The following is a 4824-nucleotide window of genomic DNA, read 5'->3' as shown; positions in this document are numbered from 1 at the left end:
ACATGTACAGCCATACTTGGCTTTTTTTTTTTTAATGGATGCTGAAGATTTGATCTTGGTTCCTTATGTTTGCACAATAAGTACTCTTAGCCACTGAGCCAGCCCTGTAACTGTTTTTGTTTGTTTGTTTGTTTGTTTGTTTGTTTGTTTTTGGCTTTTTGAGACCAGGCTGGCCTTGAACTCAAAAACTCAAAAATCTTTCTGCCTCTGATTTGCAAGTGCTGGGATTAAAGGTGCACCACTATACTGGGCTATGCATTCTTAATTATAGTAACCAGCTAAGCCAGAAAAATCACATAAAAGAGGAATAACAGTTAGCAGACTTAGCTCTTCTTGTGGAAGAAGGAAGAGCTAAGATAGGCAGTTCTGGAGGCCAGGGTACGGGTCAGTGGTGAATTCAGTCTCTCTTCTTCCTGGGCTTAGGTGCTGTGGTTGATGTAGATGAGAGCACTGCTTTCTCATGGCCTGTGTGTGACCGGTGTGGCAATGAGAGATTGGAACAGAAGCCAGAAGATGGGTAAGGCTGCCTGAAACCCCCAGGGCATAAAGGACACAGCCTGAGAGTCCTGCAACCTTCTAGCATATATGTAGGTTCTGCAGGCACTGAGGGACCCACTCTGCAGAGCTGAAACATAGAGGCTGTGGTGCCGCTTTGTGGGTTTTCCTAATAGAGAACCCAGTCTTTGAGGTGTTTTCTGTCCTTAAAAATGTAGAGTTGAGTTTTGTCCTTAGTGCCTTCATTATTAGAAGAAAGGGAAAATGTGAACAGATAGGACAAGCTGCATGGCATGATCCAGGAGTCCTGCAGACTTCCCCTGAGGACACTGAGAAGCTGACAGCAGACACCCCTTTCCTGCCCACTTATCTTACCCTCCTGGGCTGAGGTCAAGGCTAAATATTTGTCTTAGTTATGTTTTCTTTGTTGCTGTGATGAGATACTGTGACCAAAAACAAGTTGCAGAGAAAAGGATTTATTTGGTTTACACATTATACTCCATCATTGGAGGAAGTCAGGACAGGAACTCAAACAGGACCGGAGTCATGGAGACAGGATGAAGAGGCCATGGAGTGGTACTGTTTACTGGCTTGCTCCCCATTGCTTGCTCAGCTTGTTTTCTTATAAAGCGCAGGGATGGTATCACCAGCAATGGACTGGGCCCTTTCTCATCAATCATTAATTAAGATAATGCCCTACTGCCTACCACCAGATCTTAGGAGGCATTTTCTCAAATGAGACTCTCTCTCTTCAGATGACTATTTTGTGTCAAGTTGTCATAAAATGCTGCAGCACAGTGTTGGTACCGCTTGTTTCTCTAGAGTGACTCTCTGCCTCCCAGTGGACTTTGTCATATGACAGACCAAAATGTGTCATTAACTTGTCTGTTTCTTAGAAGCAAAGAGCAGGGCCTAGAGAGATGGCTCAGCAGACAGAGTTTGAATTCCCATCACCCACATGGCAGCTCACAGCTGTCTGTGACATTAGTTCCAGCGGATCCACTGCACTTTTCTGGCTTCTTCAAGCACCAGGAGTATATCTGATGGACAGGGTACCTACAGGGAAACATCCATATATATAAAATAATATCATTTTGATGCCTACTGTGATGTTGGCCTTGTGGGTACACAAGTCATTTCTGGATTATGTCAAAAGAGGCAAGGGAACATGGATCCATGTGAAAGCAGTGTGGGAATGAAGACAACAGGGTTGCTGAGCAAGGTTGACCTGCCAGAAGGGTGGGAAACTCACTCCCCTGACTGCCTTAAAGGTCTGGCCTCATTTCCTAGAAGACTCCTGTGCCCAGTACTCCTCATGAGGAATGCCTCTTTGTGTATCCAAGGGGGCAGCTTGCAACTGTTAACTCACCAGAACAGTCCCAGTTCCTGCCACTTTTGACTTTCCAAAAATTTAATTCTAACAGCAAAATTTCTCTCGCTAAATGTTTAAAGAAACTTCTCTTTGCTGTCCAACTCTTCTGATACATGTCTTTCTGGTTGCTTCTCACAACAGAGGCTCCTTCTCCTGTGGGGACTGTTCCCAACTAGTCATGTCACCTCTTCAAAAGAGGCAACTGCACGTCTTTCTGCATTGTCCCATGAGGCCCAAGAGTACCGTGAAGGTCAAGGTAGGGAAAGGGACTTGAAACTCATGTTTGATTCCATGTGTCTACTCTGCAAGGATGAGGCTGGAGCTGGGGTATATGTGTGATCTTTTGTTCACCTTGTGGCAAACTGAGTACACCAAAGAGGAGATTTGGTAAGAACTCTTCAGCCCCTGGGAGAAGAAGCGGGTGTTACCTATCACAGTTTTTGTACATGGTATCCTACTTTACTTAAGGCTCCAAGGCTGTTGCTCTGAACAGGAGACAGAGAGCTTACATTCAGTGTAAATCTCCTGCTAGGAGTACCTTGGGTGAGTACTTGCCACTTGGAATCTCATTGAGCCCTTCTTCCTTGTTACTGCAGCTGTTGGAGAGAAGTATTTCCTCACTGCTGATGTCTGCTACCTCCAAGGATGGGGTAAGTCCCAGCCTGAGTGTGTCGCATGCTTTTGAATCTGAGTGAGGTTTTCCCTTGATGAAGACCCCTTTGCTGTATGTGATCATTTACAACAAACCCTACCATAACACCACCAGTCACTTATATGTTAAAACATACCCACCTTGCCACTGTCATACTTATAGAATGGCAGGATCAGTTTCTTTCCTCTTTGGAAATGAGATTATTTACATATCAACCATGAAACAGATAGCAGGAATCTTCTTTTGGCTTCTGTTATAGTCATATAGCGTGGAGACAAGTGTCCTTCCTCATGACTTCCCAGTCACAACACAGAATTGCTAAAACATGCTTTTTATTACGTTTATTTATTTGTATGTTTATTAAGTGTTTGTGCACATGTGTGTGCATGTGTTTGTCTCAATGTGTACATCAATACATCCCACCGTACACAGTAGATGTTAGTGGGCAACTTATAGGAATTGGGTCTCTCCTGCCCTGTGGTTCTCCAAGATTGATTGAACTCAGGTCATCAGGCCTGATGACAAATACCTTTACCTACAGAGCTATCTTGCTGGCCCTGTGACATACTTTTAGCTTTTTCACTGCTGAATAACATTATCATTGTTGTTATTTCTCAGAACTTTGGGGTTGGTTGCCTTGAGGATTACTATATCAAGACTTAGTAAACTGTGGCATATGCCTCCAAAAAAAGAATTACCACACTGTGAAAAGCTCTTTGCCCTTTGAAATGCCACTTACCTTTTAAAAGCCACTTGAGGACACTGTAAGGGGCTGAGGATGTAACATGCACAGGGCCCTTGGACCAGAAGTTCAGGATTATTCTTAACTACATAGCAAGTTTGAAGCTAGCCTGTGGCTACATGAACCCTGTCTATAAATAAATGCACCATTGATAACTGTTGAAATTGATAACCCAGAAAGGGGTGTCTGGGACTGCCACCTGAGAAGGCATCAGTCTTGTTTAGCGTGGTACAGGGAAGCTGACCAGAACAACTTTGGCTACCAAACAGGAGTATTTTCTTAATGATCCCCATGGCCCAGTTCCAGCTTGAATGTGTGCAGTGTTGACCCTCTTGTCAGGTTCCTTATTAGCCCCTCCTGCCTATCCCAGCCAGTGCCAAACAGGGCAGCCCATATACAGAGCCAGCATGAATCCTCTTCTGTCTACACTAGGGCTGCCATAGTTTGGATGAAATTAAAAGCTACATAAATAAGCTTTGAGGGGTATTGGACTGATCTGTGGTTCTCAACACTGACTTCACAAGATGCCACAGTTTCTGTCCCCCTGGAATAAAGCCCACCAGCTTTAAAGCTCTTCAGTGGCCTTGTACTCTGTCCTAAAACTTTCATCTGAGCTGCTGCTGATACTGTCACTGTTGTCCGAATAAAGAGTCATGCTTTGACACCATGTTAGAGGACACAGAAGCTGATATTTTTTTTATTATATAGCAATCACCATGGCCTAAGAATCAAGACCATTGCATCATTCACACATTGTCCTCACTGTCACCCATCTCCATGAGGGACTCACCACAAAGACATCCACCAAGGTAGCATTTATCTCTGCAGAAAAGAACAGCTTGTGGTTGGTGTCCAACCCAGGTGGGAAGCATGAGACAGGGACTTGAAGAACTTATGTTGTTTAAAAGGGAAGGAAGCAGTATCTATTAGCTGAAATTTATCTCCTGCCTTTTGGTCTTTATGAGAGGGAAGGTGAAAGAATCGGTGATGTTAGACCAGGAGAACACCAAGACTGATAAGTTAGAAGTTTCCAGTGTGATGTAAGTGCTCAGGTGGGGGCTTTAAGAAATGGATGTGGGTTTTCTAAGAACATACTCTGTGGAGAAAGTTGGGGAAAGCATGGCACGTCCTGCTTGAGAATGAGTAACAAAACGAACTCTACCTCCCCACCTAAACAAACTTCAGACCCATAATCATCCATATCCACATCTCATTCATGTACCTAGAGGCTGTTGTCTGCCCTCTGACTCAGTGCCACCATAGCACACATGTTCCAAAACGGCAGTGTCTAGTGTGCTCTGTAAGGTAATGTCTCCTTAGGAACCCAGACACCAGGAAACATTGTCAGAAATCCTCCCTCCCTTCTTTGATTTCCTGCTGAGGTATCTTGTTTCTCCAGCACACTTAACTTCTCAAGCAGAATACTCTGGTAGCTGAAAACCTGGCGGTAGAGCTTTAGAAAGTCATGTGGGCATGTGTTCCTGCGTGTGGAAATCAGGAATCTTGTATATGAGTCTACTTGGACACTGGCTGTAGTGTGTGTGTGTGTGTGTGTGTGTGTGT

At 44.3% G+C, this 4824-nt stretch overlaps 1 long non-coding RNA gene across 1 annotated transcript; it reads left to right on the top strand.

Annotated features, from left to right (window-relative positions):
• The first annotated feature begins 432 nt into the window (after positions 1-432).
• Positions 433-2518, top strand: LOC129684180 (uncharacterized). Its single transcript, XR_008721290.1, has 3 exons — positions 433-517; positions 2009-2123; positions 2464-2518. It is a non-coding gene; the product is annotated as an uncharacterized LOC129684180 (long non-coding RNA).
• The last annotated feature ends 2306 nt before the right edge of the window (positions 2519-4824 follow it).

The sequence above is a fragment of the Psammomys obesus genome, unplaced genomic scaffold (assembly GCF_907164565.1).
Source record: "Psammomys obesus unplaced genomic scaffold, mPsaObe1.curated_primary_1811, whole genome shotgun sequence".
In the NCBI taxonomy this organism is placed as follows: Eukaryota; Metazoa; Chordata; class Mammalia; order Rodentia; family Muridae; genus Psammomys; species Psammomys obesus.
Note: the sequence above shows the minus strand (reverse complement) of the source record. Positions and strands in the feature narration are given on the sequence as shown.